Source organism: Hermetia illucens, chromosome 6 (assembly GCF_905115235.1).
Source record: "Hermetia illucens chromosome 6, iHerIll2.2.curated.20191125, whole genome shotgun sequence".
Taxonomy (NCBI): Eukaryota; Metazoa; Arthropoda; class Insecta; order Diptera; family Stratiomyidae; genus Hermetia; species Hermetia illucens.
In genome coordinates, this window is record NC_051854.1 from 51,918,896 (window position 1) to 51,944,276 (window position 25,381).

At 43.4% G+C, this 25,381-nt stretch overlaps 1 protein-coding gene across 1 annotated transcript in view; it reads right to left on the reverse strand.

The window, feature by feature from the left end:
• The window catches only part of LOC119660160 (organic cation transporter protein-like), a 52,505-nt gene extending 32,617 nt beyond the window's left edge, over positions 1 to 19,888 (reverse strand). Inside the window, 1 exon segment of the mRNA XM_038068564.1 lies at positions 19,365 to 19,888. The gene's annotated coding sequence lies outside the window, so the exon portion shown is untranslated.
• Between the last annotated feature and the right edge of the window lie 5,493 nt (positions 19,889 to 25,381).

A 25,381-nucleotide genomic window follows, 5' to 3' on the forward strand; every position in this document is an offset into this window, starting at 1 on the left:
GGCTATGAACTCTGCGTTTGCGAGGCAAGTCTAGAAATATAAGCCTCACTAACGTTCACGCCCCTACAGAGGAGACTGCAGAGTCGGAGAAGGATACCTTCTACGAGGCAGTAGAACGAACCCTCAAAGCCTGCCCGAGATATGATATCAAAATCATACTTCGAGATTTTAACAACCAAGTAGGCACGGAGCCCATATTCAGGGAATACGTCGGCTCCCATAGTTTGCATAAGGATACCAATGATAACGGATTGCCCAGTAGCAGTATCGCACGAAATGGTTGTTGGAAATATCTGGTTTGCGCGGAAAGTGGTCCACAAACAAACGTGGGCCTCTCCAGACGGGATCACTTTCAACCAAATTGACCAAGTGTCGATCGAACACCGCCACCTCTCAGCCTTGATGAATGTCAGAACATACAAGGGTGCCAATATAGACTCGGGTCACTTCCTCGTTGGCATGGTGCTTCGAGTTTGAATAACAACACCACCTACAATCCCCTCTGACAATCAGGTGAGAATTAACACTGAAGCCGTCCACAATACAGCCCTCCGCAACACCCATAAGAGGGAAATGGATGCCGCAATAATCGCAGTCAGCAGAGATCCTGAGGATGAAGTATCAACAAATGATCTTCACAATCACCTGAAGAACGTTATCATAAATACGACCATAAACATACTTGGCCCCAGCCGCAAAAGGAGTCGGAACGTCTGGTTTGACGATGAATGTAAGCTAGTAAAGGAACGGAAGAATGCCGCATACCGGGTAATACTGCATTCTCAAAGAACGCGGGCATGCGAATTCACAGACGGAAAAAGGAAGCCTGGGAGAACCAACAGGTCTGTGAACTAGAAAAGTACAGGGTGCAACCGCACCAGGTGCGGAAGTTTTACCAACAAGTCAACAGGATGAAGCCTTATCAACTTGTGCTCGAGGTGTAGGACAGCGAATCAATGCCTGACGACTGGCAAAAAGGCATTATCTGTCTCATACATAAAAAGGGAGATATCACACAGTGCAGCAATTATGGAGGTATCACGTTGCTGAGTATGGTCTATAAAATATTCTCCCCCATCTTGCTAGGCTGGATAGCCCATACGACCAGAACATCATTGGCCCATACGAAAGAGGCTTCACTTCAAGCAAATCAGCAACAAATCAGATTTCTCTCTGCCGCAAACAATGGAAAACTTTTAGATTATGGACATCAGTTGCACCATCTTTTCATTGACTTTAAGGCTGCCTATTATAGCATAGCCAGGGTAAAACTGTACACGGCCATGAGAGAATTCGGTATCCCAACGAAATTGATAAGACTGACTAGGCTGACCCTGACCAATGTCCGAGGCCAGAGAAAACCAGCAGGATCACTTTCAAGACCATTCGACATCAACAACGGTCAACGAGAAAGGGGATGCTCTATCATGCGCCCTCTTTAACTTGGCCCTGCAGAAAGTGACCCGTGATGCTGAGGTAAATACAAAGGGTACGATCCTCTTTAAGTCCACCCAACTACTGGCCTATGCTGACGATATCGATATCGTGGGAAGGACGACCCGAGACGTACAAACTGCCTTCATCCAGATCAGGCAGGTGACGGGAGATCTTGGGCTGTACATCAATGAAAGTAAGACAAAGTATATGGTGGCAACGTCAGGACCAAAAACCAACCAACCAACAACATCAAACCGAATAAACATAGGAGAATACAACTTTGAGACCGTTGATAATTTCTCCTACCTAGAGTAAAAAATCACAACCGATAACAGCTACGATGATTAAATCCGCGCACGGTTGTTGTCAGCCAAAAGAGCCTATATCAGCTTACAAAAAGTGTTTCGCTCGAAACAAGGCAATGATCTTGTCAGTCCTTATATATTCTTTGGAGACTTGGGTTCTTAGCGAGAAAAATTGCGAACTCTTGGCAGCGTTCGGAAGAAAAATCCTCCGATGAATTTTTGGTCCCCTACATGCAGAAGGACGATTCCATAGCCTACAAAACGACGAAATCTATGAAGTTGTGGATAAAATTCGGCTCAATAAGTTACGGTGGGCCACTTAATCCGTATGGATGAGGATGATCCCACCCGGAAAGTCTATAACGGCAATATCTATGGTAGAATAGGAAGACGAGGCAGACCCTGCCTGAGTAGGAGCGATGGCGTAGGTCAGGACGCCAGACAGTTTTTAGGGATATCGAATTGGTGGACCTCGGCGCAAAACCGGGATGTCTGGAGTTAAGGAACTAGACCGGATACCGGTTGTTGCACCGTTGGTGATAATGAATAAACTGAAGGTAAAAGTCTGTGAGAAACCGGTAAGTCAGTGTCTGAGAAGCATTGAATTACACGCCCACATTATCCTCATAGAACACCGAGGACATATACGCCTTGGCAAGGATAACTCAACTGAACACGGCCTAAAATGAAAAACTTTTAGGTATAAAGTTTCTGCTGAATCTCTGATCCAGCAAATATTTCCTTTGGCATATATATTTCGATTAGCTCAGCAAAAATGTCAACTTTGAACTTCACGCAAGTTAAACGTCCTCATTCAATACATGGTCCAGATCTGGAACTTTGATGTTTCTTATCGAATTTAACATTTCCTGCAGCTCGCTTCCAGTATTTACGAGAACTACCATCGCGTTCAGCAATTTTCAGAAGCACTTTCAGAAGCAGTCCGATCTTGCTAGGAAAATGTTCAGCACAATTTCGAGCACCCAATCTACGGAGTTCAGGAGAAGACTCCTGAACTGTCCCATAATAGGCACTCTTCTACGTTCATTTCTATACAGAAATCTTTAAAGTATTCCCTTTTATCTCGCTGGGTGCTCCGCTGAGGTTTTATCAGGTATTTTTAATAGGACCGCTATTATCCTTCCTGGCCAGTCCTATCTACCACTCCCTAGGAAAGTTTCAACAGCAGTAGATTTTTTTTTCGAGGGAACATGTATCTCCATATTAATAATTCGTCACATGATTTCCCGATGTAAAATATGGACTGCTTAGGGTATTGGGTTGGTGGTTGGTTGATTGCTTTTAAGGATCAGCTTGAGGTGTAAGAATCTATTGTCCTATATTTCACTTCAGAGTTCAAACAGTATTGCTTACGTTGTCCTCGCTAACATAAAAATGAATTCTGCGCTTCGTTGAATTGGGTCCAAAGGCAACAGATAAACTTACCTTTTGAAAGGCGGTCAAAAGAGTACTGGGCTCTCGTTTCTAGCTTAGAACAGAAATCCGAGACCTTGACTGTCTTAACGAACAGACTGAAGAAGAAAAACTATCAGGTGTGAATGCGCAGAGGTAACCGGATAGATATCACCTCTTCAAATTTTCTAAACGAAAAACTACCTGTGGTGCAAGCTGCAGAGCAATACGCACAAGAGTTGCGTTCTATAAGCATCGTAAGAGCGTTGCACATTATAGGAGTTTGCGACGGTGTCCAGTCTTCAGGGCGTAACTTACAAATTAAAATGCACCTGAGTGCAACCGCTCAGGAGTTGTGTGCTAATAAGCGAATAGTACCAGAGCAAGCACATGGCATCTCGATTAATTAACCAATCAACATCAACAACGGTCTAAAACAAGGGGATGTGCTATTACACATGCTTTTTAACTTGGCACTGGAAAAAACGATCCATGATGCTGACGTTAATACGAGAGGCAATATCGCTTTGACAGTACGGGAAAAACAACTCGAGATGTACAATCTACCTTTACCCAGATCCAGGAGGCGGTGATTGGCGCGAGATCTTGGACTGCACATTAATGAAGGCAAGACGAAGTACATAGAGGCAACGTCAGCAATAAAAACGAATGAACTATAATAAAAACATCAAATCGCACTTCTCAAAAGAAAACAAGAAAGATATGAGACAACAACTTTAAAACAGTTGATAATTTTTTTCTATCTAGGGTTGAAAATCACAACCGATAACAGCGGTGATGATGACATCCGCGCATGGTTGGTTGTGGGGCAGAGCCTATTTCTCCATATAAAAACTGTTTCGCTCGAAAGGTCTTAGCATTAAGTCAGAAAAGAAAGCGATGGCGGCTTTACGGTTTCTTACCAGTGCAGAGGCAAATCGTCAGACGCTGCGTCAACTCTGCCCTGGGAGCAGCGTGACCATAGCGGCTCGCAGATGTTGAGTGCTCCTTTATATAACACCCAAACTTTTCAAAAAAGCAAGCGAAAAGTTTGGGTGCAAGCCCTAAGCGAGGGGTCCGTGGACGAGGAAAAAGGTTCTTAGCAAGAAAAATGGCAAACAATTGGCCTAAATTCTGAATAGGTTTGAATAGGTGCATCACTGTATTTTTTTTCAGATTATTCAATTGGTTCGATAGGTTCTGAGAACAAGACTATATTTCACTTTTTGGGGCACACATTTTGAGTCCTCCCTACCCTGCGTTTCACTCAAATTCAGAAATAAGCGAGCTGACATATGCGGAAAGTGAAGACAGACAGCTCCCTCCCTGACCTCTGTCAACCCTGCGCTGGCGAGTGGTATGTCCACAGCGATCACCATGTAATCTTCTTTGAGTCATATGTCGAGTCACAGGGCAAAGAGATAACATGCCCGAAACCGAAAAAGATTTCAGCCTGGTCTGCAAAATCTTTGGGTGAACAGACTTTTATAGAGGTGTGGTTAGATCAACCTGATATAGCAGATGTCTCTACGAAAAGAGCCGTCCATCGGGCTCAATGCATCGCTAAAGCATGTGGCGCGAAATATAAGCCTCATAAACGTTCACACCCCTACAGAGGAGACTGCAGAGTCGGAGAAGGATACCTTCTACAAGGCAGTAGAACGAACCCTCGAAGCCTGTCCCAGATATGATATCAAAATCATACTTGGGGATTTTAACAGCCAAGTAGGGAAGGAGCCCGTATTCAGGCGATACGTTGGCTCCCATAGCTTACACGAAAAAACAAATGATAACGGATTGCGGATTATTCAATTAGCAGGGTCACACGAAATGGTTGTTGGAAGTACCTGGTTTGCGAGGAAAGCGGTCCACAAACATACGTGAGCCTCTCCAGACGGGACCACTTTCAACCAAATTGACCACGTGTTGATCGAACGCCGCCACCTCTCAGCCTTGATGAATGTCAGAACATATAGAGGGGCCAATATAGACTCGGATCACTATCTCGTTGACATGGTGTTCCGAGCTCGAATAACAATACCACCTAGAATCCCCTCTGACAATCAGGTGAGACTGAACACTGAAGCCATGCACAACACAACCCTCCGCGACACCTATAAGAGGGAAATGGATGCCGCAATAACCACAGTCAACAGAGGACCTGGAGATGAAGCATCAACAAATGATCTTAACAATCACCTGAAGAACGTTATCATGGATACGGCCACAAACATACTTGGCCCCAGCCGCAAAAGGAGTCGGAACGGCTGGTTTGACGATGAATGTAAGCTAGCAACGGAACGGAAGAATGCCGCATACCGAGTAATGTTACAGTCTCAAAGAACGCGGGCACGCGCAGAGACTTATCACGAACTCCGTCAAGCGGAGAAGCGACTTCACAGACGGAAAAAGGAAGCCTGGGAGAACCAACAAGTCTGTGAACTGGAAAAGTACAGGGAGCAACCGAACCAGGCGCGGAAGTTTAACCAACAAGTCAGCAGGATGAAACCTTATACACCTCGATGCTCATCCTGCCGAGACAAAGAGGGAAATGTGATTTCCGACAGAATGGGCATATTAGAGCGATGGGTTGAGTACTTTGATGAACTACTGAACAACCAGAACATCGGCGAGTTGGAGGTCCCGCTAACTGAAGACGACCGACAAATACTGCCACCACCAAGTTTAGGGGAAACAGTCCATGCAATTCATCGGCAAAAAAATCATACGTCGCCAGGAGCCGATGGAATTACAGAAGAATTGGTTAAATATGGAGGCGACCAGTTACACCAAGTGGTTCATCAACTTGTGCTCAACGTATGGGACAGCGAATCAATGCCTGACGATTGACAACGAGGCATTATCTGTCTCATACATAAAAAGGGAGATATCACACAGTGCAGCAATTATAAAGGTATCACGTTGCTGAGTACCATCTATAAGCTATTCTCCACTATCTTGCTAGGCCGGATAGCCCCATATGCTCAGAACATCATTGGCCCATACCAAAGAGGCTTCACTCCAGGCAAATCAGCAACAGATCAGATTTTCTCTCTGCGGCAAGCGATGGAAAAACTGTTGGAATATGGACAACAGTTGCACCATCTGTTCATCGACTTTAAAGCCGCCTATGATAGCATAGCCAGGGTAAAACTATACACGGCCATGAGAGAATTCGGTATCCCGATGAAATTAATAAGACTGACTAGGCTGACCCTGACCAATGTGCGAGGCCAGATAAAAGCAGCAGGATCACTCTCAAGACCATTCGACATCAACAACGGTCTACGACAAGGGGACGCGCTATCATGCGTCCTCTTTAACCTGGCCCTCGAGAAAGTGATCCGTGATGCCGAGGTAAATGCAAGAGGTACGATCCTCTTCAAGTCCACCCAACTACTGGCCTATGCTGACGATATCGACATCATGGGAAGAACCACCCGAGATGTACAAACTGCCTTCATCCAGATCGAGCAGGCGGCGCGAGATCTTGGGCTGCACATCAATGAAGGCAAGACAAAATATATGGTGGCAACGTTAGCACCGAAAACGAACCAGCCACCAACATCAAACCGCACTGGTCAAACACGAAGAAGAATAAGGATAGGAGAATACAACTTTGAGACCGTTGACAATTTCTCCTATCTAGGGTCGAAAATCACAACCGATAACAACTACGATGATGAAATCCGCGCACGGTTGTTGTCAGCCAACAGAGCCTACTTCAGCTTACAAAGACTGTTCCGCTCGAAACGTCTCACCATAAGGTCAAACCTCTTACTGTACAAGACTATGATCTTGCCAGTCCTCATGTATTCCTCGGAAACTTGGGTTCTTAGCAAGAAAAATTGCGAACTCTTGGCCGCGTTCGAGAGAAGAATCCTCCGAAGAATTTTTGGCCCCCTACATGAGGATGGACGATTCCGTAGCCTACACAATGACGAAATCTATGAGCGATACCATGACCTTCTGGTTGTGGATGGAATCCGGCTCAATAGGTTACGGTGGGCGGGTCACTTCATCCGTATGGATGAGGATGATCCCACCCGGAAAGTCTATAAGGGCAATATGTATGGTAGAAAAAGAAGACGAGGCAGACCCTGCCTAAGATGGAGCGATGGCGTGGGTCAGGATGCCAGACAGCTTTTAGGGATATCGAATTGGTGGACCTCGGCGCAAAACCGGGATGTCTGGAGTTCCTTATTAAGGCAGACCTAGACCGGATACCGGTTGTTGCGCCGTTAATGATGATGATGATGAAGGTTGGTATTCGCGCTTATCTCACTGCTATTGTCTATAGTTATTTAACTGAAAGGAGGCTCTGGTACAACGATGTACTTAATCTTCTCCTTTGAGGAAGCCGCGATGGTGGGTTACGCCGACGATATAGCACTGGTTGTAGTCGCAAAAAAAAGATTTCGAAGATGCTGAGTTATACTCATACGATCAGTGGGGTTAAGGATTGGCTAGAGAGTTCTGATCTGACACTTGTGGAGGAAAAATTATGCCCGTATTCAAATTGGGAATCATATCACCACTTCTAAGCCGGGAGTGATAATAGACGGAAAGCTCAGCTACAAGCAACACGTGCAGTATGCTTATGACCAAGCATCCACCGCAAGTGTGGCCCTGGCAAGGATGATGCCGAACGTGGGAGACCACGGTATGCTTCCAGGTTGCTTATATCTAGGGTAGTGAGATCGAACCTACTCTATACAGCTCCAGTTTGGGGAAAGACATTACACGTCACATTTAACGCTAACGAGTTGAGTGCGGTCTATAGAAGAACAGCCTTAAGGGTGTGTTCGACATTTAGGACTGCCTCAGATGATGCATTATTCGCCATCTCGGGAATAATGCCCCTTGACACTTTGGCAGATGAAATGACGAACATATGCAATGCGAAGTCTATCTCTCCTTTATCGCAGACGAAAAACACCGTAAGGGAGAAATCTCTAAATAGATGGCAAGAGCACTGGGAACGTTCAGGAAAGGGTCGGTGGACACACAGGCTCATACCTGCCATCGAGGAGTGGTTGGAGAGACGGCAATTGTTTTACACAAAACCTTAAAAAAGGGCAGACAGACAGAGACTGAATCGCTTTTAATAAGGTTTTCACACAAAACATTAAAAAGGAATTGCCATATTCAATTAATTGTTTTAAAACTATGACACTCCAAACTTAAGTAAACACAAAAAAGTCTGATGATTTCCCGAACCCGATGTTACAGCGACACATTAGTTCTACTAAACAAAAAGCTTCTGGTAATCAATTTTCCACACTTTCCCATTTCAATGAATCAATGCAAAATACGAATTAATGTTGTGGAATTTTATTTATCAACAAAATAGACCTCATCCGCCTAATTAATTGCAATCGATGTTGACTCGAACGCGTGGATCTATAAATATTGACTAAACAAATAAATTAACATTGCCACGGAAATCTAATTACAGTTTCGAATTAAAATCGCATGCACTTCGCATATGCGTCGAATTAGTGTGAGTGCTGCATTGAATGGTAAATTTGGCACCAGCAATTAAAAATTTCGAATCATAATGCCAAATTGAACGGAAAAAATACATTGTGGATTTCTAGATAGCCAGCTCTTAATTCACATACTGTACAGGCCAAAATCGCTTAAGGAATAAGGAAGATAAATGGGAAGAGGACTTATTGCGAAGTTGCGTGCCCTCAGCAAGGAGTGTAGTTGGATGATGAGAGCTTGTTAAATACAAAACACAAGATATTTCTCTAAAATTTTGTTTTGTTTGTTTATTTGCAGAATTTATCTTGAAACTTTCAAGACGACTGAAAAGATACTAAAACAAAATAAGAAAATCCTGGCATGCTTCGTTTAATTATCATCAATTACAAAATCTTTTGTCTTCCGGTTCGCCAGATTTATTAGTCACTGGGATAGAAAATGACTCAATTCTAGACTGTCCACTTAACTCAACTTACTCAACCCTTCGTGGACGCTATTAATGCAATTAACTGCAAAATTTGCAACAATTTAACCAATTAATTAAGAACTCTGCACATGTTCAGCTCCCGCATGCTAGTATCAACCAACTCTCAAAGACAACAAGTCGAGCATTGACCTTGCAGCAATTCTCAGATGTTTAGAAACCCAAAAAGATAAAAGATACATTTTTCAATCGAAATCAGAAAATATTTTTTCTTTGGCACCTCAACTTGCAAAATATTGTAAATAGCTACTGCGGAAAAACGTAAAATAATCTATTTTTCATGAAAATATGCATGACAAGCAGAAAAACCTCCGCCTGTTGATGGACAAAGTTTAAATTTATTCTCATCGGAATGGCAAACAGAAACAATGAATGATGCCACGTCCAAGGTGTATTTCCGAAATAAAAGTTTAACCTTCCTCTCTTACTGCGTTTCTGTGATATACGCATTTTGGATAGCAGAAGATATTTAGATGCAAGAGATTCACGCAGTAGCGAGTTTGTGCTAAAATAGCTTACAAGGCAAATTATCACAAGAATTTTGTGGATATTGTAGAATTGCTTGAAAATATGCATTACCTTCCATTGGTTTAAGGTTTCGGAGTTGATTATATATATATTTGTGCCAAGTGAAGCAGAAGTAACATTATCATCACTATCTGTTGATGGAGAATTCTGAAGTTACCGGTACAACTCCTTATTCAAAACAGACCTACAAGCAAGTCAAATGTGGCTGGAGATGAGATGACAATTAGGGCCAGTTTGACTACTAACGTCTAACTGTCGTCGAACAGGAGATTGTCTACCGCACACTTGCTCTTGGAGGAATCATCATCAACGGCGCAACAACCGGTATTCGATCCAGGCCTGCTTTAATAAGGAACTCCAGACACCCCGGTTTTGCGCCGAGGTCAACCAATTCGATATCCCTAAAAGCTGCCTGGCGTCCTGACCTACGCCATCGCTCCATCTCAGGGAAGGTCAGCCGAGTCTTTTTTTTCTAACTTAGATATCGATTCAGGTGGGATTATCCTCATCCATACGGATTATGTGACCCGCCCACCGCAACTTATTGCGCCGGATTTTATCTACAACCCGAAGGAATTCTCCATCCCCATGTAGGAGGCCAAGAATTCTTCGGAGGATTCTTCTTTCGAACGCGACCCAGAGTTCGCAGTTTTTTGTTGCTAAGAAGCCAGGTCTTTGAGGAATACATAAGGACCAGCAATATCATTGTCTTGTATAGTAAGAGCTTTGACCCTATGATAAGACGTTTCCAACGAAACTGTTTTTGTAAGCTGAAATAGGCTCTGCTAGCAGGCATCAACCGTGCGCGTATTTCATCGTCATAGTTGGTAGCAGTTGTGATTTTCGACCATAGATAGGAGTAATTTTCAACCATCTCAAAGTTGTAGTCTTCTAGCTTTATTGTTTACGTTTGATCAGTGCGATTCTACGGTATTCCTTCTTTGGTTTCTGACGCTGACGTTGCCACCATGTACTTTGTCTTGCCTTCATTAATGCTCGATCTGTCCATAGTGTCCCATAGTGTCAATATCGTCAGCATAGGCCAGTAGTTGGGTGGACTTGTAGAGGATGGAGGCCCTTGCATTTACATCTGCATCGGGAATCACTCTCTACAGTGCCAGATTAAAGAGGACGCATGGGAGAGCATACTCTTAGACCGTTTTTGGTGTTGAATGGTCTCGAAAGTGATCCTACTGATTTGATCTGGCTCATACATTAGTCAGGATCAGCCTAGTCAATTTGGTTGGGGTACCGAATTCTCTCATGGCCGTGTACAGTTTCACCCTGGCTATACTGTCGATGAAAATTGTGCAACTGATGGCCATATTCCAGCAGTTTTTCCATCGCTTGCCACAGAGAGAATCTGATCTATTGCTGATTAACCTGGAGTGCAGTCTCGTTGATAAGGGTCAATGATGTTCTGGGGGCTATCCGACCTAGCAAGATAGCGATGAATATCTTATAGATGGTACTCAGCAACGTAATACCTCTATAATTACTGCACTGTGTGATATCTCCCTTTTTATGTCTGGAACAGATAATGCCTCGTTGCCGGTTGTCAGGTATCGATTCACTGTCCCACACCTTGAGGATAAGTTGATGAATGGATGTAATTGGTCGCCTACATATTTAACCAATTCGACTGTAATTCCATCAGCTCCTGGCAACTTATGGTTTCTAAACCCGTGGATTGCACGGACTGTTTCTTCTACACCTGGTGGTGGCAGCATTTGAGCTCGCCTTCAGTTGGCGGGACTTCCAACTCCCCAATGTTCCGGTTGTTCAGTAGTTCATAAAAATACTCAACCCATCGCTTCAATATAACCATTCTGTCGGAAGTCAGATTTCCCTCTTTATACCGGCAGGATGAGCATCGAAGTATATAAGGCTTCATCCTGCTGATTTGTTGGTAAAACTTCCGCGCCTGGTGCGGTTGCTCCTTATACTTTTGAGGTTCATAGACTTGATGCTTCTCCCAGGCTTCCTTTTTCCCTCTGTGAAGTCGCTTATCCACTCGATGGAGTTCGTGATATGTCTCTGCGCGTGCCCGCGTTCTTTGAGAATACAACATGACTCGGTATGCGGCATTCTTCGAATCCGTTGCTAGCTTACATTCATCGTCGAATCACCCGTTCTGACTTTTCATGCGGCTGGTGCCAATTATGTTTGTGGCCGTATCAATGATAATGCTCTTGAGGTGGTTGTGAAGATCATTTGTTGATGTTTCATCTCCAGGACATCTGTTAGCTGCGGTTATTGCGGGATCCATTTCACCCTTATAGGTGTTACGGAGCGCTGAGTTGTGGATGGGTTCAGTATTAACTCTCACCTGATTGTCAGAAGCAAGTTTGGGCGGCGTCGTAGTTCGAACCTGGAGCATTATTCCAACGAGATAATGATCCGTGTATATATTGGCTCACCCCATATGTTCTGACAGTGGTCTCTTCTGGGGAGGCCAAACCAGGGACTTCCAACAACCATTTCATGAGATACTGTTAACTGAATAGTCCGCAGTCCGTTATCATTGGTATCCCTATGTAAGCTATGGGACCCAACATATCGCCTGAATACAGGCTCCGTCCCTACTTGACTATTGAAATCTCCAAGCATGATATTGATATCATACTCTAAACTCTGCAGTCTCCTCTGTAGAAGCGTGAAGTTTAATGAGGCTTATATTTCTAAATTTGCCTCCCAAACGCAGAGTGAATAGCCATCCGCTTATATTTTCAGCCGATAACAGCAGGTTTCAGTTTTTGGCTGACTAAGAAACCTACCCCGAACACATGGTTTACTGGTTGGCCGCTATAATATATGATAGTATATTGGCTCTTCTCTAGGAAACCGGTCCCTGTCAAACACATCTCTCGGTACACTGTTACATCAACCTTATATTGGACAGGGTGTTGGCTAGTTAGCTGTAAAGGGAGTGCACGTTCCATGAGAAAATGCGCAAATCGTTATTCCATTGTCGTTACCGGGTTCGTCATTTTAAAGTCCCTCCTGTCCGAGGCTCCTTCTGTGGCTTCGTAGCATCGGCTTTCCGTGTAGGGTTGTCAGCCCTACTCAACACATAACCTGGAAGAGTTGCTACTACCTGCTACTACCCTTTGATTTTGGAAGAATAGTAAAATACAACACCCCGAAATGACAAGAAAGCACAAATTCCTCAGAAGAATACCCTACTAATCGCGCGGCAATGTATTGTTTTCAATTCGGAGGTAGATGACCTAACCAAAGAAGCGTTTAAATTGTAATTTTGGAAAGCAGCCAGAATTCTCGAGAATTTATCGGGGAATGCTGGACTCATCATCAACGGAGTAAAACCTGTCTCTGATGAAGGCCTGCATTAGTAACGAACTTCAGAAATTTCGGTTTGGACCGAGGACCACCAACTTTTAGTGTTTCCTATTCTCTCCTTAGTAAAGTATTGGACATCCACACGGTCAGACCGTGTTTTAGTTCAATTATCATCACACTTAACGCTGCGCAAATAATAAGCTCACACCAGCTAGAAAAACCCCAGACGAACACAAAAAACCCCACATCTCGACCCATCAAGACTGGGATTCGAACCCGAGCACCACGAGCAGTGATATTGAAAGGCTGACGGTCTATCCGCTAAACCTTCTGACGTAGGGTGTACCACGTCTTCTTCCCAAAAACTGAGAAAAGTTATTAAAAATGAAAATAATTCAGGGGAAGTGAAACAAATTTTTGGTCAAATGTTTGAAATGGAAAGATATTAAATGACAAATAGGTGTGAAAACTGTGATCGACAGTATTAAACAACAGTCGCCAGAGAAGTCATCAAAAGCGGAAAATTAATTTAGATAATGCCTGCAAAGTTGGTGATACCCAGTTAAAGAGGAAAGAATTTTAAAATGGAGGCGTTTGCACACTATGAGTAGTCTCCAGTGTAAACTGGTTTATCAGACTATCACTTTAATTTGATGCTGACATCCATAGTCTTAGAATGCAAAAAATTTGCACAAAAGCGACAACTTTAACTTATTATAACATCGGTAGTAGTAATGCGATTTCCACCAAACTTTGTACAATCATGCTCTGCAGAGTGTGATGAGCTTAATTATGCAAAACTTAGGAATATTACCCACTAAATGGAAGAAAACGTGGTCTTCATATGGAGCAAAGTCACTTAAATGGTAGTTTTTAATGCGAACAATGGTAAATTAATACGTCAAAATACTAAAACTACCATATTTAAGTGAATTTGCTCCATACGAACACCACACCAGGACTAATCTCATAAGTCCACTGGCGGTGAGGTCCTAATTGCAATAAAAAATACACTCCCCGCCGAACTCGTCTTCTCCTCCTCTGGCTTTTCTTTTGACTGTGTTGCACTTGGTATCTCCCCGCAGAAGTACCTCGAGTTCATTGTATATTGTGTATAAGTCCATTGTGCTTGCCCTTCCCACCTGTATGAACAATTGTTTCACAGTTTGTCTCAACTTCTTACTGTCTGATTCCTTTTCCTATATTTCTTCCTTTGCTGAGATTTTAACCTCCCCATGCTTCACTGGCCTAATCATCCTAGCTTTCCAATTCCTTCCAACAACCTCTCCCATTCTTCCCTTCTACTTTCTTCCATTATGATCACTTACTCGGCCCTGCTTTTGATCTCATACTCGCTATTCTCGTAATTACACTCAATCTCTCGCTTCTTTTATCAGTTTTGCTGATTCCACTGCAAACTGCGACCTTGTCTGCACCTACTTCTTTTCCGTGTTTTCTCCCTCGACCCCTCTACCCTCTATGCCTCTCCTAACTGCAGACTGCTTCGAATCTCTGGCCATTCCTCTCCTTACGCCTTCCTTGGTTGAGTTCCTCATTGGTAATGTTGACCCCAATGTCGGACCTAGGAGGAGCTCTTCAATTCTTAAATCTCCACCAATGCAAAAGAGGGCAAAAAGTCTAAAAAGAAAGCTCTGACATAGTAGAAATACCCCTCATGCAGCTTGGAACAAAAACAGTGCCACAGGCGACCCAATCGTTGTGCCATCGACCAGCCAACAAATAAGAGAATGCGGGAGAAAGATGGTGATCCTCTGGGGAATCAGCAGGCGCCTAAGAGGAAGAAAACACAGTAATATATTCGAGGAACTGAGCTAAAAGTACGGAAAGCAGGAAACCTAAGCCTTTATTGAGATCGTCGGCGACCAAAGCGAAACCTTAGGGAGCCGAAAATGCTGGATGGAACAAGGTCACTCACAAAAAGGGGAAGAAGAAATCAACGAAGCAAATTGGCCCAGAGGCAACTGGTATCTCTAGCAACGGCAATCCGTCATCCACGGAGATACTAAAACAAGCCAAAGGTGACCTCCACCTAAAATATCTAGGCGTAAATATCAGCAAAATCCGAAAGACCCCAAAAGGGGATCTCATGTTCGAGTTGAAGAACTCTAACTTGGGCAAAACTGATGAAAAGCAGAAGGAAAAGTGAGAATCGAATGGGTTGTCTGCTAGCTGTGGCGCACATTTGGACACTTCGTGAAACAATGTACCGACGGCATCAATCTTGTCCAGTTTCTCAAGGGCAAGGAGAATACCACCAGTACCTGCACAGGTTTAAATTAGATACCTCACCCGATTGTCCAAAGTCCACTGGGCTTAGGGAAGTCGGGTCCAGGGTCTTTTGAAGATTTCAACACCCACAAAAAAAAGGACGGAACGACGGACAGGAAAGTTTCACACCAACAAGTATAGCGAGAGAAAAATCTGTGGAAATTGTGAAAAACGTGGTTGCAGCCTGTATTGCTTCTATGCCAAGACGCAGAAATAACGCTCACAGATTACCGAAACCTTGGTGAAATGACGAAATCAGGCAACCGCGTGCCGAATGCCTCAAAGCAAGAAGAAATTAGCAACGCGTCAAAGATGAGCAAGAAACTGATCGAAAACTAATTAGAGAGAACTGCGGAAGGCGATCCATGAGAGTAAACGGAATTCCTTTAAAAAACTATGCAAAGAGGCCGACATGAACCCGTAAGGAGGAGCCTATAGACTGGTAACGGCTAAGTTGAAAGGAAGCACGGCCCTGTACATCAGTTTTAATGCGACGAATAATGACCAATCTATTTCCACAGCAAAGCAAATGTACGATTACGTCTGAAAGAGAACATCCGCGAAAGGATATCTCAAGTATAGCAGAGGATGAGCTTACCATTGTTTACGAAAAGTTGGGGGCTAAAAAAGTACCCAAGCTGGACGAAATACCGAACGATATAGGGTCGGCCAGCAAAAAATACTGTGCTATGATCACCCTCGATGTGAGAAATATTTCCAAATGAGCGCAATGTCAGCATATAATTAGTTTCCAAGCCCAGATAAACGAGAAGGGTTTGAGGCATTGCCTGCACTGTCCTCAAAGGAATCAGGGAAAGAGTTAAATAAATTTAGTTGGAGTTATTCCACTATACTAAATTCTACCTGATTTCTCTTGGTGCCTGTTAAAAAATGTCCTAAACATAAGGGTCCGGTCCTGTTGAGGAATAGGAAAGAGTTCTGGACGCATGGACTGCATCAGGTCGTAAATCAATCAGTCTGAACAAACCAAATACGTGTCTGCACGCTACATATTGACACCCTCACCAGAAAGACCGAAGGACTCGCAATAGCGCTTAGAAAAAGGCGCGTTGATCTTTGCGCTCTACGAGAAACCCAATGATCTGGTGCCAAAAATTGCAACATAGAACGCAAACGCGGTGAAAATGGCTATAAACTTCTCTTTTTTGGTAGCTCACACACCGAATACAGTGCTGACATCTATCTCTGATGGTTTCCGTGATCCCATTCCGACCGGTCACCAATTTCCCCGATGACCTCAAGTCGAACACGCTCCCTGGTGGTGGTCGGGATTGTGTCGCTGCGGATAATAAAGTGGTACTGGTCTGCAACTCGCTGCACAGTCACTGCGCGAATTGCGGGAAACGCTCCACGAATCTCTGGTGCAACAAGGGGCGGTAAGATGTTGTACCCGCCCCCGCCGTTATTTCTTTTTTTACTTTTATTTCATTATTTGTTCCCATTTTATTCACACTATAGCCTTATTTATGTTATGATTTTTTGAAATTAGTTACTTTTTTCTTAATTCTTTTTTTTCCTGCCGATTTTCCTTTGTTTTTTTTTTTGGTTCGTAAGTTATTCTATATTTCTTTGATTATGGATTTTTAATATGGATATTTTATGAATTCTACTTGAATCCTTGAATACTTGAAGCAAGGATCGAAACTCCCTCGTGGATCTTCCCTCTCGATCACGGCACTCGGCTCCACGCGCGCGGTTGAGCCTTTTTTTTTATTTTTCCAGGTTTAGCTCGCCTTCTGGTTTATTTCGTTAGGGTGTCTCGAACTCCCTTCTTCGTTGCGTTATTTTTAAATCCAGTACGGACCACGCATCGGTACAGATACATCAAATTTGTAAAAAGGACACGTGACGGATCAAAGCGCTCAAAGGATCCCCCCCCCCCGCACATCCGAGGATGGTTAGCACAGAGGCGTGCAAGAACGTGTCCACCGAGCACTTTAATGGAGCTTCAGTATTTACGGGTAGACTTTCATGGTCACTTAGCCAATATCTATTAGGTTTTGGGAAAGCTCTTCCCTCTAGGTCGTCTTCGGTCACTGAGGATGGTCGTTTCATCATCCTATTTCCTTTGGATTCATTACACTTTGCAATTCACGTCCAAACTAATGCCAGATTCAACAAGTGCTAATTGAGACATTACATTTGATACCCCACATGACTATATTCGATGAAAAAAAAATGTTTACGTCCCCCTTTACATGTATGAGGACCCCCTTTTAACTATATTCACTAAATTTTGTTCGGTTCGTTTTAGAGAAAAGTGCGTGCGACAGACAATGAATCGATTTTGATAAGGTTTTGTTTTACACAAAACCTTAAAAATGGGAGGCTCATATCGGCTAAATGCCTTAAGGGCTATGACATTGCAGAGGGCACAAAATATTTTTGTTTTACTGGCCAAGGTTCGGTGTTCAAAAAGCCAACCCATTGTAACTTTCAAAAAAGTTCAATTAACACCCGACTGCATCGTTGAGCGACTTATGCTCGAAGGGCACAGCGGCCAAAGTTGAAAAAGCGATAACTGCAATCCAAAATAAATCAGACGGAAAAAGGAAAGAGAAAGCACTCCGAGCTACAATCACCAGATACATCATATAAATTCTGATCCAGCCCCACAACATAATATCTTATGTCAATCCTGCGGGAAGAGAGGAAGGAGAAAGAAGCAGTTTTAGGGGCAAGAGTACCACGTAACAGTATAGTGAAAGTCAGCGGTGGCTTTTGAAGATTTCCATTCACCAGGGTCCCATAGAGTTATGGGAAAGAGGGGACTGACGATGGTTTTAGTAAGTGTGGATTCTTATATTCTTGTGACCCTAGTGCCACTATGTTTTTCCAAGATTTCCAACTCCTTGAGAGAGTTCATGAGGAGCACGTAAGAAAAACAAAAATCTTTGAGCCTTTCAATAAATATGGGGATAACAGATATATGTTCAATAGAGCTTTGTATATTGTAGATTTTGTCCTATATCATTGGAAAATTTACAGAAAATTGTGACGTCACCACCGCTACTTCTTTGTCTAGCAAAAAAAAAATAAAATAAAATCTCGTATCAAAAAATTAATAAAAACCATTTGTTAGTCAAATAGCTATAGCATGTTTCCAGCGAATGGTCCATATTTGACCTTCAAAGACTCCAAAAAACTAATCACGTTCCTAGCCCCTGCAGAAAGCAAATAATTTAGCCTGACACCTTTCGATTTATTTTGAATTACAAACAGAACAAATAACTTAGTCATTTGGGGCATCCCCTGTGAAGAGCCATGGCACGAGTGCATTTTATAACTAAGATGATATTCCAGTTTGCCAAAATCACGAGTCAGGAATACTTAAGTAGCTTAAAAAAGTGGTCAACAGTGTAGGTAGCACACATGGTATCCTATTGTTTTTTTAAAGCAATGCACTTCACCATAATACCAAGAACTAACCCACGAATCCAAACGTTGAGGTTTTAAATTTAAAAGAGGACACTATAAAACCAATTGGCCGGTTTATGAGAAGACCTAGCGTTCCACTTAAAAAAACGAGCGTTCGACCATATAGTAGTTCTGTCAAATCATTGCTTTGTCTATTCTTGAGGCAATTAATCACAAAACTTTCCATGGCATAAACTAATTGAGAAGTGAATCAAGTCATTTGTTATGCTGCAAAACTTTCCAATGGGAACATTATATAAGCAAATATTCTTGGCTGCCAAAGTCCAACTCAAACCTTCCAAGATTCTTTTGCTAATTTACCTTATAACACTCATAGTGAATGTGGATGTACATTGCAGTTTAACCTGTAAAAAGTGCACATGCAGCACTGTCCAAATAAACATTTTCATTAACGTTCAGGTGTGTACTCGGCACATAGGCATTTGCACTTAAGCATGCATTATACCGAGAGAACCTACCACTCCCTTCTCCCTATTCCCAACAAATAGCGAACTTCCATTCATACCCTATCTGCGAGCACTATTCTTGGCCCTTGAATATCTAAATCAACATCAAGATGAGATCCGATCAATGAGCAGCTATCAACCTGATTGTGAACGTAATGAACCCAGATAATCTAAATTCTAGTCAATAGGCAAAGTTTAATTACAATCTATTACCGTCGACAGTTTGGCGCAATCGCAATCCAATTGTTTACCCAGGAAATCGGCGAGGACGTTGACCAAATTACATAAACACGGAAACTGATTGTGGTTCGATCAATTCGATTTTCACTCAGACTCCAACAATACCACACACGCACTGTCAACTTCCACTTCTCACAGTTTACATAGTACTACTCTAGTAATTTGGGTCCTTCAAGGATGACAATGCAAGATCAATGCGAAGATCACCACCATCCCCGATATTCCTTCAAAAGAATCTTATCCACGAGTGCTAGCACTTATTGCAGATTCCTCGCATCTGCACTTGAAACATCCACTTTTCACTGTATTCTCGGAGGGTGAACTGAAATCTTGGCACCCCACAGCACCTTGTCGATCGATCAACAATCTACGAGCCAACTAGAAGTGAGGAAAGAATCTCGTCTCGGCCTAGGTACGCGATTCAAATGCAAAATATCCCAAAATAAATCCACGACCAGCTGATGACCGTTACAGCGTATTCAGAGTAACAAACGAGTGACATGGCCTTCACTTAGCTTTTTATAGCCAGCGTCAGCTGTAGCTCTGGTCGATCTGCGCCTAGCGCTTGAAAGAGCTTTTCCGCATAGTCAGGAGGGAAAAGTATCTTTTCACGAATGTTTGTGATTCGTGGGCACTAGTGTGGCGGCGATAATTGGAAGGAAGTCAAGATACCATAGTCATTGCACTGATGAATCAGATAAATTCACGCTTCGATAGCACATCGGGAGACTTTGTTTTCCTTAGAAATGATAGGTATCTTAAGACGATATGCATATGCATCTATTTACAACTCTAAAAGATACTACAAACAGAATTCGTCAGTTGTTGAAATACCTTCGTAGGCACGGTAATGACGCCCAATTTTAGCACGTGCTGGTTGGTTCCTTGACTTTTGCAAAAAAGCGCAAAATGCTAGTCAAATTCGAGAGAAACCGATATTGAAAAAGACAATAAGCAAATATTATCTTTTCCTGAAATCAATTAGGCGATCAAAAGATAGTATAAGCCCCAGGGCGAAACATGGATTGGTAGCCACGATGGAGCAGAAAACCTGGGAACCGCCTGCTGAACCAACACCAACAGCTCTACTACTGCAGACGATGAAGGATGAAGGCGTGTCTCCCGGGGCTTAAAAACCGGACAAATTTCACCAACTTCTCCTCGAGGTTGGGGGTTGAGTAGGGCTGACAAACCTACACGAAAATCGGCGTTAGAAAGCCACGAAAGCAGCCTCGGGCAGGTTGGATTTTCCAACGATGAACCCGGCAAAGAAAACGGAATAACGATATGCGCATTTTCTCATGTAGTATGCTATCAAAAGCGAGATTTTAACACTCAAATAGGGACGGAGCCCATATTCAGGGGATACCTATCCCATAGCCTACATAAAAACACAAATGATAATGGACTGCGAATTATTCAGTTAGCAGTATCTCACGAAATTGTTGTTGGATGTACCTGGCTGCACGGAAAGTGGTCCACAAACATAAATGGGCCTCTTCAAATGGCACCACCTTCAACCAAATTGACCACGTGTTGATCGAACGCTGTCACCTCTCAGCCTCGATGAATGTCTGAACATATAGCGGGGCTGGGATCACTCCGAGTTCAGGCTTGAACTACAACACCGTCCAAAATCCCCTCTCACAATCAGGTGAGAGTGAAAAGTGAAGCCATCCACAACAAAGCCCTCCGTAACACCTAAAAGGGGAAAATAGATACCGCAATAACCGCAGCTAACAGATGTCCTGGAGATGAAACATCAGCAAATAATCTCCACAATCACCTGAAGAGCATTCTCATTGATACAGCCACAAACATACTTGGCCCTAGTCGCAAAAAAAGTCGGAATGGCTGGTTCAACAACGAAATTTAAGCTAGCAACGGAGCGCGGATCCCGATATTTCGGGAACCAATTGTTCCCTTCGTCAGTGCTAAAAAGTCTCTCTTGTTTCCTTCATCAGCCCTAATAAGTCTCTTATTAGCACTGATGAAGGGAACAAGTGGTTCCCGAAATATCGGTATTTGCAAGAATAAATATCAACACTAACGAAAAAGAAGAAAGTTTTTTATTATTTTAGATAAATAATCGTTGGAAACACCGCATAATTACACTCAGACTACAAATACTGCCACTACCAGGTATGGAAGAAATACTTTGCGCAATTCATCGGCTTTAAAATCATAACCCGCCAGGAACCGCTGCAATGACAGCCGAATTGGTTAAATATGGGGGCGACCAATTACGTCAAATGGTTCATCGACTTTTGCTCAAGGTGTGGGACAGCGAATCAATGCCTGAAATTATCTGTCTCACTCACAAAAAGGGAATATCACGCATTGCTGCAATTAAAGAGCTTTTACGTTGCTGAGTACCTTCTATAAGATATTCTCCGCTATCTTGCTAAGTTGGATAGCTCCATACGCTCAGAACATCATCGACCCATACCAAAGTGGCTTCATTGTTGGAATATGGCCATCAGTTGCAGTATCCATTCATCGAACTCAAGGTCTATGACAGCATTACCAGGATAAAATTGTACACGGCCGTGAGAGAATTCGATCATCATCATCATCAGCGGCGTAACCACCGGTATCCGGTCCTGCCTTAATAAGGAACTCCAGACATCCCGGTTTTGCGCCGAGGTCCACTAATTCAATATCCCTAAAAGCTGTCTGGCGCCTGACCTACGCCATCGCTCCATCTTAGGCAGGGTCTGCCTCGTCTTCTTTTTCTACCATAGATATTGCCCTTATAGACTTTCCGGGTGGGATCCTCCTCATCCATACGGATTAAGTGACCCGCCCACCGTAACCTATTGAGCCGGATTTTATCCACAACCGGACGGTTATGGTATCGCTCATAGATTTCGTCATTATGTAGGCTACGGAATCGTCCATCCTCATGTAGGGGGCCAAAAATTCTTCGAAGGATTCTTCTCTCGAACGCGGCCAAGAGTTCGTAATTTTTCTTGCTAAGAACCCAAGTTTCCGAAGAGGACTGGCAAGATCAAAGCCTTGTACAGTAAGAGCTTTGACCATATGGTGAGACGTTTCGAGCTGAACAGTTTTTGTAAGCTGAAATAGGCTCTGTTGGCTGACAACAACCGTGCGCGGAGTTCATCATCAGAGAATTCGATATAACAACGAAATTGATGAGACTGATTAGGCTGACCCGGACCAATGTGCGAGGTCAGATAAAAACAACAGGATTACTCTCAAGGTCATTCAACATCAACAACGATATAAAACTAGGAGATGCCCTATCATACGGCCTCTTTATCCTGGAAAAAGTGATTCGCGATGCTGATGTTAATGCGAGAGGCGTCATCGTCTTCAAGTTCACCGAACCACTGGCCTACGCTGACGATATTGACATCGAAACATGGAAGAACAACCCGAAAAGTACAGTCTACCTTCATCCAGATCGAACACGCGGCGGGGCCTTGGGCTGCACATCAATGAAAATATGGTGGCAACATCAGGATCAAAAACGAAAGAACGAGCATCATCGAATCGCACTGGTCAACCGAAACTAGACTAGAACTTTGAGACCGTTGATAATTTCTCATATCTAGGGTCGCAAATCACAACCGATAACAGCGGTTGCCAAGCATGCGTTGAAAAACCTTCATGGTATGGGTATGGTAATATGAGCATTCTGCTGGAATACCTTTCTTTCCCATATTGGAATTGTAGTACTTTCTTATCAGTCAGATAGTATTCAACTTTCCTGAATAATCCGATTGAAGAATTCACGGAGCCGCAATATTGAGCCCCACCTCTTTGCTTTTCAGAACTCCGATGCTATATCGCCAGGTCCGTTTACTTTCATCGACTTCATTCATTCTATAGCTTCCCTGACTTCAGTCGCGCTGACAGTTACGGCTTGGTGATTTAACGTGAGTACCTGTCGAATTGGATTAGCCCCATGATGTTTTTAAGATACGGATTTATTTTGTGACCACAATCAGGTCCCCGCTGAGACTAGCGCAACGGTAAGGAGTACGACATCCGTGTAGAAACGCAACCTCACGTTTGACGCCCAAAGGCCTCTGTTCGCTTGAACGTAACCACAACCCCCATGAAACTTCCATTAGGAGGCTAACCGATTAACCGAGCTGAACGCACGTGAGAAATTAATTCTCCTGAGACATGTGAATTCAGTAGCTATCCCGGTTCCCATGGTACCAGTTTACCCTGGTAAGGATTCGCGACCTAATTCCACTTCAGATGAGCCCCCGTGCAGACTCGAGTCTGATCGCCCTAATTAGACCTTTGAAGTATTGCTGGCTACCTCATGCTATGGAACTCCCTCTCCTAAGATGGCCGACAAGTACAGGGTGCGGCAGCATAACTTCCTTTTTTAAAATGCGCGCCACTCAGTTAGTTGATGTCATAGCGGAGCGTTAGTGGTCTCGTTCAAGAGGGGATACTGTAAAGTTTTGTCCCGACACGGTTCAGTCGCCATCATACGTTGGAATAGTGAGGAGCGTGCCTTTGCCGTTGAGGTTTACATTTCAAGCGGGTGTTCGGTTATTGCAACACAGCGTGCAATTCGGAATCGCTTTAATTTAGCCCCGTTGGCTCCCGTCCCAGACCGCAAATCAATTGTTACATGGGTCACTACATTCATACAAACTGCAAGTGCGACAAAAGGAAGAACTGGAGTCCCTCGGCCCGTTAGATCACTTGAGAACATTGAAGCAGTGAGAGCGTCAATGTTGCGATCGCCACAGCGTTCTGCGCACAAACACGCATCTGCCCTTGGACTATCCAATCGTTCTGTGAGAAGAATTCTTCGTGATGATCTTCATTTCCATCCTTATAAGATGGCGATAGTGCAGGAACTTTCAAAACGTGACTTCAATTCTCGGATGAACGCGTGTGAGCTTCTTCTTGATGTCGTTCCCGAGGGTGCTATTGTTTTTTTTAGCGATGAAGCCCATTTTCATTTGTGTGAGTCGGTTAACAAACAAAACATGCGCTACTGGGCTGATACCAACCCTCGAGAATTGCATCAAAAGCCTTTGCATTCACCCAAAGTCACAGTGTGGTGTGCAATTTCCTCAGCTGGAATTATTGGTCCCTGGTTTTTTGAGGAAAATGAGATTACAGTGACAGTGAATTCGGACCGGTACGTAAACATGCTACAGATTTTTTTTTCCCACGGCTAGAAAATTTGGATTTGGGGGACACTTGGTTCGAACAAGACGGTGCAACAGCACACACTTCAAGAGCATCGATGGCTGTTTTGAGGGAACACTTTCCAGAGCGCCTTATCTCAATTAGAGGCGATTTGGAATGGCCGGCACGCTCTCCCGATCTGTCCCCCTTGTGATTTTTTTCTATGGGGTTTTTTGAAATCCCGTGTTTATGTGAACCGTCCAAGAACCCTACAAGATTTGAAGACCAACATCCAAGAAGAAATTGCCAACATAACACCTGCTATGCTGACAAGAGTCATGACAAACGCCAGAAATCGGTTTACGCAATGTATGGAGAATGGGGGACGTCACCTAACAGATTTGATCTTCAAAACAATGTAAATAAAAACTTTAGACATGTACCTACATTATAAAAAATAAATAAATATTTTCCGATGCATACAACAGTTTTTATTGAGTTTTGAAACAAGGAAGTAATGCTGCCGCACCCTGTATGAACGCAACTTTACTTGAAAGCTCCAAGCGGAAGTTTTGTTATACTGATTTAAGGCACCATGCTCCGCGAGGAAGAAGGCCATCTCGAACTTAATTAGAGGCGGACGAGGTAGTTTGCCTTCAGGCAACTTCGCGACGTTTCCGTTGCGGCCGGGACACCGACTTCAAGAGACAACATTAACGATACAAATACGCCTATTACCCTGCTCGTCGAACTCAAGTTGGCTGTTCCTTTCGACCAGAATGAGAAGATCATCGGTATAAGTAACACATTCAACCACGGAAAAAAGTTCAACAGTTCAGGTTCCACATAAATGGGCCTGCGAT